Raw genomic sequence first — 13,611 nt, forward strand, 5'->3', positions numbered from 1 at the left:
TTAGCGCATATCATCATTGTTAACAAAGCACTTTCCATTTCTTGCTTTAAACTTTGATTAGGGGTAGATTCCCTATTTTAGGACATAGAATAACACATGGAGCAGTGCAATAAAGCCAAAATGCAGTAGATTACAGTAGTTTTTCCATGCAATAGGAACATGATATAATTGTAAGTTCTTACACATCAATAGAGACACAAAAACTAATTGCACAGTCTGTTAGTATGTTAGTTAGATCTCAGTGTGTTTGGGGACAGGTGAATAATCTCTGAGGTGGACTTGAAAGTTATCATATGGGAGCATAAACTCTTCCAGCCACAGACAGCAGTATCTCAGAAGCAGTGGATATAACATCAATTTAGGATTTGAGTGATACGCAGAAGTGAAAATATTTACAAACCACTCTTGAACAAATTGGTCGTTTTGTACAGTGAAATATGGATTGTGAGCTATAAAAGGTATTACTTTTCAGACAGATGGCATGTCACATTGTACCTTTTTAAAAATGGGGGTTATATTTCCCCTTTTCCAGTCAGCAGGAACTTCTGTCAGACTGCCATGACTTCTCAAACATGATAGATAATGGCTTGGCATATTTAGTAATGGTTAGTATTTTACTTGTGTCTGGTATAATCCAGTATTTTCTCATAGCTTGAACAGCTAACATAAAATCCTCCCCTTTTATGATCCTGTCACTAGCTGGAGAAGTAGGATAACTACTTCTCTTTTGGTCTGTGGAAGGAATTTGGACATCTCACATTTCATATATGCAAAACTTGATTTTTAAGATTACTTCATATTTCAAAATTAAGGGCTATTGTTTGAACTTTGGAGATGAGTATTGATACCCAGAAATAAATTTGTCTCTAATTATCTGCCTGCAAATCAGGTTAAGACACTTAAAAGAAAGTCCATAATATTTTCTAATTAGCAGTCAGAAGACTACAGCTATCAAAGTGTACTATTGGTGAATTAAAATTACTTCACTTTTTTTCTTCTGATCCTCATTTTTCTTCTCACCCCTATATAATAATAATATTCATTTTAATTCCCCTGCATTTTTAAAGAAAATTAAATGTGCAAAAAAATTCCTTTTTGCACTGAACTCTTTATAAAAATAAAGTTCAGAAGAGCTTTGGATCAGGTTCTAAGTGGTTCCAGTAAGAGACTGACAGAAAGCATGAAAAGTTTGAGATTAAATTCTTAAAGAATATATTATTGTGAAAAATAACAGAAAGGAAGTTTGCTCTTTTCCTTAAATACAGTTTCACTCCCCCAAAAGTTAAAATCACTCCAAAAATGAATACTGCTAAAATCTAGTAAGTACTGATCTTCCTAAAACAAAACTTAAATATTCCAAATCTGTCATACATCCAAAATATTTCTTATATGGATAGCCTGAACACAAAGAAATTAAAGTTAGTAGAATGGGCAGCTGCTTTGTCTTCCTTTCATGTACCTCTGATGGTACAGGTGTGTGTTCTTGGGTTTTTGCAAATGCAATATGTATTGAACATATGGAGCTGTCATTTTTACATTGAATGTTTTATTTTATTGTACTCTAAAACTATTTAAGAAGAGAAGTATTTATTTATTTATTTTAAAATAAAACATTTCCCTTTTAGGAAGGGAATTCAAGTAACTGCACTTTATGGGATCAGAATTCTTGGCTTGACTGCAGAGGGACCATGATCTTCATCAAGAAGTGGTACCATGTGCAATTTGAGTTGAGAAAAAGGATATGGTAATTTTTATATGGTTTCATAACAATACCTTAAATATGCTATTGATGAAGGCCACTAGTCAAAAAAGTTGTATTTCCTTAATATGAGTGACACTCGTGATGTTCAAATGCACCATATCTGTTGGGAAAGCTCCTGAGTTATGATAATAGGACATTCATTCTACCTCACTGGTTCCTTGAGGACACTGTAAACAAAATCTGTGGGTTTTTTTCCTGAAATATCCTGCTTTCTCTCTGGAAACAAAATTAAAAGGAATAACGAAAGTAAGGCAGAAAGGTGAGCAGGGTAAAAGGCAGGAAGGTAGGTAGGAAGAGATTATGCAGCTTTTGAACAAACTGAAGCTTATGAATGGCAATATTTTCATTCTCAAGATCACAGAACTTGCGGCAAGTCTGGAAGCTATGGGTGCAGTACCCACCATGACCAGCTTTTGGTCTTAAAAGGCACAGAGAGGACGTAGATATCACATGTCAAGTTCCCTAAATTTTTGTCACTTTGGTCCACTGAAAAATCTAAAATCCCAGGACATGTACACTGGATCCCCATATATTCTAAGAAAAGAGTACACTACCTAAACCAGTGATAGGAAGTTCTTGGCTGCTCAGGCACATCAATGCTCTTGCCTAAAATCTTTTTTCTAAAATCTAGTGGCTGCATCTGTCCATTCAAATATGGAAGTGGAGTAGCTGAGATTATGTACCAGACCATGCTTAGAGCTCTCATACAAGATGTAAGAGATCTGCATTCAGTTTGCTCCTTTGTCTCTGGGAATTTGATCTCACATGTCCCACAGAAGCGCTGTAGGCCGAGACTGTTAAAGTATTAAATACTAGTAAAAGTAATCAAAGTTGGAGTTTCTCCATGTGTCCTACTGAAACTTCTGGTTTGTGTAGAATAATCATTACTGAGCCAACTGAGTACAAAAAGTGACATTACACTCTATATTTAAATTTCTATAATGAATGAGAAATGAATAACAAAGACAAAATTAATGAGAACAGACACCAGAATCCAGAGTTTCGTTTTCTCAAGTGAACTCTTTGTTTGATCCCCAGGATCGGGAGAACTGGCTACCGTGGATTTGGAGAAGGCTGAGATTCTTAATGACTCCTTTGCCTCAGTCTTCACTAGCAAATGCTCTGACCACACCACCCAAGTCTTGGAAAGCAGATGCAGGGACTATGAGAATGAAGACCTTAGGCCCACTGTAGGAGAGGATCAGGTTCAAGACCACCTTAAGAACCTGAATGTGCACAAGTCCATGGGATCTGGTGAAATCCATCCACGGGTCCTGAAGGAGGTGGTGAATGAAGTTGCTAAGCCACTGTCCATCATATTTGAAAAATCATGGCAGTCAGGTGAAGTTCCCGATGACTGGAAGAAGGGTAATATAACCCCCATTTTCAAGAAGGGGAAGGTGGAAGACCCGGGGAACTACAGACCAGTCAGCCTCACCTCTGTGCCTGGCAAAATCTTGGAGCAGATTCTCCTGGAAAGAATGCTAAGGCACATGAAAAACAATGAGGTGGTTGGTGACAGCCAACATGGCTTCACTAAGGGGAAATCCTGCCTGACCAATTTGGTGGCCTTCTATGTTGGAGCCACAGAACTGATGGACGAGGGCAGAGCAGTTGACGTCATCTACCTGGACTTGTGCAAAGCGTTTGACACTGTCCCACACGACATCCTTGTCTCTAAATTGGAGAGACATCAATTTGATAGATGGACCACTTGATGGATAAAGAACTGGCTGGATGGCCACATGCAAAGAGTTGTGGTAAATGGCTCGATGTCCAGTTGGAAACCTGTAACGAGTGGTGTCCCTCAGTGGTAAGTGTAGGGACCAGTCCTGTTCAACATCTTTGTCGGTGACATGGACTGTGGGATTGAGTGCACCCTCAGCAAGTTTGCTGACGACACCAAGCTGTGTGGTTTGGTCGATACGCTGGAGGGAAGGGATGCCATCCAGAGGGACCTTGACATGCTTGTGAGGTGGGCTGATGCCAACCTTATGAAGTTTAACCAAGCCAAGTGTAAGGTCCTACACCTGGGTAGGAGCAATCCCAGGCGCTGCTACAGGTTGGGTAGAGAAGAGATTCAGAGCAGCCCTGCGGAGAAGGACTTGGGGGTGTTGGCTGATGAGGAACCAAACATGAGCTGGCAGTGTGCGCTTGCAGCCCAGAAAGACAACTGTATCCTGGGCTGCATCAAAAGAAGCATGACCAGCAGGTCAAAGGAGGTTATCCTGCACCTCTGCTCTCATTAGAACTCAGTTGGAGTACTGTGTACAGTTCTGGTGTCCTCAACATAAAAAGGACACGGAGATGTTGGAGCAAGTCCAGAGGAGGGCCACAAGGATGATAAGGGGGCTGGAGCACCTCCCGTATGAAGACAGGCTGAGAAAGTTGGGGCTGTTCAGCCTGGAGAAGAGAAGGCTGCGTGGAGACCTCATAGCAGCCTTCCGGTATCTGAAAGGAGCCTATAAGGATGCTGGGGAGGGACTCTTCCTTAGGGACTGTGGTGGTAGGACAAGGGGTAGTGGGTTTAAACTTAAACAGGGGAAGTTTAGATTAGATATAAGGAAGTAGTTCTTTACAGTGAGGGTGGTGAGGCACTGGAATGGGTCGCCCAAGGAAGTTGTGAATGCTCCATCCCTGGCGGTGTTCAAGGCCTGGCTGGACAGAGCCTTGGGTAACATGGTTTAGTGGGAGGTGTCCATGCCCATGGCAGGGGGGTTGGAACTAGATGATCTTAAGGTCCTTTCCAACCCTAACTATTCTATGATTCTATGATTCTATGAAAAACTGCTTTGAATATGCCCACCAGATCAGACTCTGTAAGCAGACAGGGCCAGCAAACAGGGCAAGTGTACACATGTCAACAATATTAGATGAATAAAACGAAATCATGACAAGAATCAGGAAGAAGCTGGAGGAGGTTCTAGTCTTCAAGGATTACAACAACTCCTTCTGCCTCAGCGGTGCCTATTTTGTCACTGGTAAATCAGAGCAAGCAGCAATTTGAAAGGAAATATTAGGTAATACTGGGTGAATTAGACAGAATAATAATGTCTCAACAAGTCAGCTGGACCATGAGAAAAGATACTCAGGACTGGATATAGCTGATCAAACTGTGGACACTACAGATGCCTCCAGAAATTTTAGTCTTCTAGACTCCTTTTATCAATGATGGAGAAAAATGGGCTCCTCTACAGAGTAGTTTATTTCATCTTCAACTCAGTGTTTTATATACATGAAACTAATCATGTCGTAAAGCATCTTGTCTCTCTCCCACCTATGGAGATAGTCTGGGTTCACAAATTCACATGTATTATTAGTAGGCTGCCAAGATGAAAACCTGATCAAATCCAGTACGGACTTCTGGATTATGGGGCCTCAGGTAATTAATTGCACTTACCCTCTCTATCTAAAGTCAGCTTAGCTTAGACAATTAATTTTCATGGTAATTAAACAGGTACTCAATAACTAGGCTCAGGTCAAGTCTTACTGTGCTCTATGCACATCAAGAGGGAGAAGTTTAGATAACACGCAGCCTATGAAATATCAACATTTTTGCTATACTTAGCTATGTCAGATCCATCTCCCAGTTTAAAGGCTCTACTGTAACCATGGTTTGTTATCATTTTGTGAGATTGCCATGAGGAGGGATGATCTAACATCATGGAGGAATTGTTTTCATTCTGTCCTACTTATATGCACAATTACGATATTTTTCTTGAAGGTCTCTTACTTTACTGGTATTATTACTGGCATGAAACTATGCATCATGTTTTCAGTTAAGGTATGCAATGTGTTTTTTCTCTCTTCCTTGAAAACCTACTCATTCTTGAGGCACTGCCACAGTGAGGACAATATGCTATTTTGTTCTGAAGTGTACTGTATAGTTATTTACCTGCTTATGGCTTCCAATTTGTCTTAGAGCAAGGTTCTGTTGTTCGTTTGGCACAATTCACACATTGCTTGGAACGATGCACACTAATGCCATGACATTCAGACTAAACAAATGGCAATAATTTTCAACCTCACTAGTTATTTGGATATATCCAATTATTTGCATGGGCAAATGTGTCTGAGTGTATGTGTAATAGTGACTAATAATCCCTATCCTGTTATTGACCCATCATATACACTCTGATTGAACTCAATAGGAAATGTTCGTGCAGAATAATTGTGAAATCAGACTAAGTATCTAATTAAAATGTAATCTCCAAAAATTAGAAATTTAACTACAGAAACACATGCACAAGTTATATTTCCTGAAATAACTGTGATGTTGACAGGAATAGGAATATTGGTTCCAGGTTCTTTATTTTGAAAAGTCTTGTACATGCCCATCTTCCTCAGTTCTGTGCTTGCGTCTTTTGCTGTTTAGTGACTTGAATCATATAAAAATAATTTTCAGATCATATTCTAAGCAATACTGTTCTTCCTAGGAACATAGTTCATGTTACAATGCATTTGTATCCCAGATAAACTTTCCCCAATTATTCTTTTGGAAACATTGACATGGATATGTAGATGTTAATATTTATTTACTCAACAATAATCTTTACAAATTCTTAACAAGCTAGATGTTAACAGTGTGTAATTTCTCATTTGTTAGTTAATCATCCTGATAAAATGCCTAGCCAGAGAAGTTTCAATAAATCAGTTATTAGCCACGGTAAATACTGGCTTAGAAGGAAACATCCTGATAATAAACAGAAAATAACACCTTGCTAATAAATGGTAAACAAAAAATCATTCTTGTTTTATATAAAGGAAAAAAGGAGACACCTTGTGTACCTGTGATGCCTGTGTTTGCATTCAATGACTCTACTGGTACAGGGTTCAAGAGAGAGGAGCCTGCAAAGGGGGGAACTAGACTAGGCTTTCTTACAAAATCATTTTAAGCTAGTGGGATGCTACCATCCCTCTGTCAGTGGATCACAGCCTATACAATCATTTAAAAGGTTTTCGTTTCACTCAACCTACATCTTCACCAACTCTATTTCTCTTCAGAGACATAAAGCTATTGAAGTTTGCTGCTGCCAGTGCTGGAGGAATTTGATGAGTCTTAGAAAAGTGAAAATTTAAGAGACAGAGAATAACAGGCCTTAAATGACAATGAGCTAATACTATGAACAAAGGAAACAGATTACTCAAATAAGAGCCAAAGGACTGACAGGAGGGAAAAAAATATTGAATAAGAATTGAGAAAATGTTCTGACGATAAACTCAGGAATGGGACACATGCGCTGAAGCATTGCAACCCTGTTTAGGTAAGTCATAGAGACACAATGAGCCAGTCCTGTAAAATGCAGAGGAGGAATCAAAGCCACATATAAGCAAAGAGTCTTTTTTCACCTCTTTCAGGTGATAACAATAATTCCCTGATATTTTACAGAAGAAGGAACAGAAAATGTTAATATAAATGCTACTCCTTCTACTTTCGTAAAATGACAGTTACCAGGGGTCTTCAGCATGAGCCAATATGAATGAAGTCTGCCCACCCAGAAATTCCTGGGCATGCATAAACTGATGAAAGAACCATAATAAAATATTGGACTCACTATCATACCTTTGTATATGAGTTATAAACTGCACAGATTTAAAAAATTGAATTAAGTACAGGTTTAAGTCATAAAGTACTTTCTACATACTTTCGTTCACAACATCAACTTTGCTGGAATACATAAATATATCTAGAAGGAAAGATGTGTTTAGTAGCTAAATCAAATAAGAAGTATCAAAAGGAATGCATCAGAAACAGAACAGCTTTTAGTTAATCTCTCCCACAAACACAAACATATGATACAGTACACATAAATTTGTAAGAGGACAATTTAAATTTACATGTTATTTACACAGTATAACCAGTCCTTTAGAAGCATTAGGATTTCTCTTGTATATAAATACTTACATAATTTTAAAAATGTGTATTATTTACCCAATAGACCATAAAGGCTCCACGCAGAGCAGTTAGAGAGATCCAGAACATAATAATGTCTTCGATAAATCTAGTTTGGAGTCATCCGAGTGCATTAGATGATTAAAAAGATATGTATACATACACATTGGTTTGTTTTTTAAACAGTAATAGGGGAACCATTTTCCTTACCCTACATAGCTACCTCAAAACAACAGAGCAGACTTTGTGCTATATTATCCAACCATGTGATTATGGGAGTTCTGCATGTATTGAGGGGAAAATGTTATTCTTAATTTACATTGTAGATTTATACCCCCAAAATTAAAGACAATTTTGAGCAATAGAGAACAAATCCTCTAGAATTACTATATTTCTTTTGGCCCCTGTTATTGCTCACTAGCTCTAAGTATGAATTTCTGCATAGTGTGCAGTGACTGTTGAAGGCTTGATGATTCACTAGGTACTGTTCAAAGGTTCCATGAGATGCAGGGTTATCTGTGCCTGACTTGGGGTGAAAAGTTCTTGCAGATGACTGTTAAGAGTCAGTTAAGAATTAATATATTTCAGCTATTAAATATTCTCAACAAACTACTCTCTGAAAATTAAAAGAAGAAGGAATTGCTTGAAGAAGTGTGGCATATAATATACAGTTGAATGTCAGAAAATTACAGTTGGCTCATGTTTTATCAAAAAGGAAGAATGAAATAAGAGGGGAAAACCCGCAAGTCCAAATATGCAAATAAAACATCAAGATTAATTTTCTCAATTCTGATTAAAGTCACTGAGGTACAAAAAAGCTCATCAATAACTGTACCCAATGCATGTTATCTTAAATACAAGGAAAACTACTAAACGCATCGTATTCCCACAAACTGATGTCTTCAACCCATTTCTCATATGATGAATTCCTAAAATGACTTCATGTTGGTTCTGGTGGGATTCTTTTACAGCCTTATGTTCATAATGGGCAAGATTCAAACAAGCGTTTTGGGTTTTTTTTAATATTGTGTTAGTCATTATCCCAAAAAGGTGCTTACATACCACCGTGAAATACCAATGCTGGCAATAGAGTGATGTGAGAGCAATTTACCTCTTTCACAATAAGAAAGAACAGTTCAGAGCATCTTTATTAAAACACAGCTGAGAGATGAGTACTTTCTTCAGTAATCTCTGTCACAGCACATGCAGGTCTGCATTCAGAAAATGAATAACAATATATGTCCACTGGTAGAAAGACCTCAGCAAATCAGAACAGCCCCCATTGTACCTCTTAAAAAATTAAAACCAAAACAACCAAACCTCCAAAAAAAAGCCCAGGAAAAATCAGAAGCATAATATTTTTGAAGCATAGCCAGAGTAATGTAAGATTTGGCCTTAAGGAAATTTTTATTCTCAAATGGATGTAAATGTATTCATCAATGCAAAGAAATGCATAGTGTGTTATATACACAATACATTAATAAATAGCCATGCATTAAAAAATAATGAGATTTTCTACGAAACAACATGCTGTGGTGTTTAGGGTCATAAAAATGACAGTAGAGGAAGGTGGGGGGGAAGAGTATGAGGAAAATCTGATTAAAACACTGAAACCCCATCCTATATATAAGATACAATAAATATTTCATTTGCTAACTGTAAACAAAAGAACAAGTGCAGTAAAATGTAATTAAAAATGTAAAAGTGTGGGGAGTGATTTATTTTACCACAGTGATATTAATATTAGAAATGGTATGTAAATAGATATCAAGCTTCTGCTGCAGAAACAGTGGAAAATGGCTGTTCATTCTCTATAATGAGCTTTCATCTTTCTGACTTTTGCTTTAAGTACTTCCAGTGATTTATGAATAATGATGCTGTTAACTGCTGTAAAGCTCTAGCAAAGCTCCAAATTCTTGTACTTCCTAACAGATATTACTTACAGTTTTTAATGTTTTTTTTGTAAGTCTGGTCAACAGATTTAACACTGAGTGTTTTGGCAGAAGTATAGATTGTTTCACACTTCTGGCTTGTCATGTCAAAAGCACGTGGCTTTGTGGTTTGTGAGCCACAGGCCATGACATGAGAAGACAGAGAGGTGTTCTGGCTTAGCAGCAGCTGGCACTCCACAGGCACAGCAACTCCTAACGTGCAAAGCACACTGCTACCACATGCAAGGCTTTTCTACGTTCATTTCATCATACTTAGGTCTACTGAACAATTTTCTAGTAAGGAAAACTCTCCATGTAGCCTTTACCTTTGAAACATGTGGTACTACTAGTGAGACCAAGCTCTGGTTTTGCACTGGGCTGGCATTGTTGCTGCTAAAAAGTATCCTGGGCTTTTCCTGACAATTGGTGACAAGCTGGCTTGTTACAGAATATCATAGGAAATTGCAGGTCTTTGTGAAATAATTATATTTCTGCCAGTGTAAATGTCAGGCTGCAAGTTCCACTTAGCCACAGATTTGGGGTTACATAAAGCTCCAGAAATTCAGCACTTGACCCCTGTTTTTTTGAGATGGTGCAACACAGATCCAGAGGATGGGATGTGATGGCAGCCAACTATTATTCTCTGTTTGTTTTGACATTATAGTTATGCAAATACCAGAAAGGATTCATAATTCCTATGACAGTGTACATTAGATTTAAGTTAAAAACATATCACAAATAAAGCCTTAAGTATAGAAATGCAATTTCAGTATAACCACCACTGCTGATAACAGAGGCAATTTAATAGATCGAATTCCTTCTTCTTCCAATAACTTCTTATCCTTTCAGTTCCAACTCATTTTCAAACACCCAAGGGAAAAAAAAGACTACACAGCATGACCTGGAAGGCTACAAATCTGGGCTATTTTAGAACAAAGTAAGGTGAGGGGAAGAGTACATTTTCTATGAAAAGGTAGTTTCCTTGAAATAAAAGTGCTAGAAGGGAAAAATGTCAATAGGAAACTTGAACAAAATTATTTAAGCTTTCTCACTTCATTATCTAATTCTTCGACATTACTGAAATAAAATAATTCAACATGACAAATATGCATTCTATTGATTCCTGATTGAATTGTTTCAAATTTTGTATTCCATAAGAGGGAACATAATAACTTTTCTTCCAAATCATCTTATTTTGCTGTTGAAAATTTCTTCCAGCTACTCCTTCCTTCTTTTAAAACTAGTGATATTTCTGCTCTACCATATACAAGTTAGTTGTATATTGCTGTTACCTCCTCAATCCCAAGATAAGCAGAACCAACCATGATGGTACAATTCTCCTAGCTGTTATTAGGAGGAAATATAGAGTTTGATCTGGAGACTTCAACACATTTACTAGAACTCCCTGGAACTCAAATGCAGAGACTTTTCAAGTTTAATAAGGCTGCACATGAGGTCATTGGGTCACACTAACAGGTCACATAAAGGAATCAGGACTCTGACAGTCCCAATAAAAGTGTATTTTGTTCTGGTTGGGTAAGAAAAAAAAGAAATTTTAAACTCTTTATAACACTCTGATTACTAGAAGTCACTTCAACATTTTCCCTAAAGAACTGGAAACAGCTTATTGATTTAAATAATAGTTGTAGAATCACAGAATGGCTTGAATTGGAAGGGACATTAAAGATCATCTAGTTCCAAACCCCCGCCATGGCCAGGGACACCTTCTACTAGACCAAGTTGCTCAAAGCCCTGTCCAACCCGGCCTTGAACACTTCCAGGGATGGGGCAGCCACAAATTCTTGGGGCAGCCTGTTTCAGTGTCTCACTGCCCTCACAGTAAAGAATTTCTTCCTAATATCCAACCTAAATCAAGACTTTACAGCAGAAGTTGGTAGAGAAGCAAATTTCTATTAAAGAGATTTTTTGTGGCTGTGGTACTTTTAGTATAAAACAATAATTGCTCTAAAGTTTTAAAAATCAAGGAAGGAAGGAAGGAAGGAAGGAAGGAAGGAAGGAAGGAAGGAAGGAAGGAAGGAAGGAAGGAAGGAAGGAAGGGAGGGAGGGAGGGAGGGAGGGAGGGAGGAAGGAAGGAATGAAAGGAGGGAGGGAGGGAGGGAGGGAGGAGGGAAGGAAGGGAGGGGTGGGGGAGGGAAGGAAGGGGGGGGAGGGAAGGAAGGGAGGGAGGTGGGGAGGGAGGAGGGAAGGAAGGGAGGGGGGGAGGGAGGGGGGAAGGGGGTGAGAGAAGTAGAGGGGAGGGGGGGAGGGAGGGAGGGAGGGAGGAAGGCAGGCAGGAAGGCAGGCAGGCAGACAGGAAGGAAGGCAGGAAGGCAGGAAGGAAGGAAGGAAGGCAGGAAGGCAGGAAGGCAGGCAGGAAGGAAGGCAGGAAGGCAGGAAGGAAGGAAGGAAGGCAGGAAGGCAGGAAGGCAGGAAGGCAGGCAGGAAGGAAGGCAGGAAGGCAGGAAGGCAGGCAGGAAGGAAGGCAGGAAGGCAGGAAGGAAGGAAGGAAGGCAGGAAGGCAGGAAGGCAGGCAGGAAGGAAGGCAGGCAGGCAGGAAGGCAGGCAGGCAGGCAGGAAGGCAGGAAGGCAGCAAGGCAGCAAGGAAGGAAGGAAGGAAGAACAGCAAAAAATAAAATGCTAGTAACATTTAAGACACAGAGCTTAAATTTAGCTTTGTTGGGACAAAGAAAGAAAATAATCTTGTGCAAGCAATTTCCTCTGATATTTTCTTCAAAATAAATAGTAGCAGATAAACATTTATCAATACTTATGATGCTGCTGAAACCAATAGAGGATATGTTTGGAAGTACTAGAATGAGGTAGTATGCATAACTGATCCAGACAGTTTGCAAAAACATGATAGATATTGTGCAAATCTGATATTACAAAATATTATCAGTACATGTTTCACTGAGAAAAGCAGAAGACACAAGAACATTTTTCAGGAACAAAATATATTTCTTGGAATGAGAACAACGTCTGGTAAAGTTTACTAGCTTGTTTCAGTTGTACCACCTAAAGGCAGTGATCAACCAAATGATTGCTACAATGAAAAACTCAGTAAAATTGCTTTCTTCCATGTGTGTTTTAATATTATAGTGCTTTATCACTTTTCAAGAGGTGCATTCCAGGACATTGAGCTCAGTACTGTCTATGAGGGTCACTCTCCCTCTCGTTCTCTTGCCATGACAAAATAATGCATTCAGTGTGGCATTTTGGTTTGGTAAGATTCTTGTTCTTATTGTTTTGCTGTCAATAAGTACTTAGTGCTATATGTTTATATTAGAAAAAGATCGAACACAAGTTCCTGGCAGTTGTTGAGACAGATGATAACAGTCAGCCGTGTGGACTGCAAACCCAATGTCTAGGGTCAGCCCTCAGGACAGTTCTAAGGTGTCAGCCATTGTATTCCTCCAGGCTCTGGGTCACTATTTTCAGATCTGTGAGGCTAAGGCAATTGAGTGTCTTTGAAGAAAAAGCCTCAATCTCAAATGTAACTGAAATAGGTTTGGGGTTTTTTTTTTTTTAAGTTAGAAGCAATAAAATTTTGGTTTCCAGGATTTAGACTTAACAGTCTAAACAGGAAAGATGTTCAAAGTGACAAAAGATAATATTTGTAAATATGAGTATTTAACTCCTCTGCAATTTTATATTATATTCTCCTACAAAATCACATTTCCAGCATTGCAAATGATTTAGCTAATGTTTTCTCCAAAGCTACCTACATGCAGAAAAGAGAATGTTATTCTAACTACCTTGATTGACATTTAGGCCAGCTGAGGGAAGACTTTTTAATGAGGAAAGATTATGCTTAGTTATTTCAATGCAATTGCAGAAGCAAATGGACAGTTGTTAAAATAGTAAATTTACAATTGCATTTTGAGTTTCTTATTGCTTCATCTAACTCTCACCATTACTAAGGCAAATCTACTGATGTCACCAATGATACTATGTTGTGTGCTAACATGAAAAGAATGGGTTAGTACATTAATATTGTATTACATAACAAATACTCCCCTACAGCA

Source organism: Strigops habroptila, chromosome 1 (genome assembly GCF_004027225.2).
Source record: "Strigops habroptila isolate Jane chromosome 1, bStrHab1.2.pri, whole genome shotgun sequence".
Lineage (NCBI taxonomy): Eukaryota > Metazoa > Chordata > Aves > Psittaciformes > Psittacidae > Strigops > Strigops habroptila.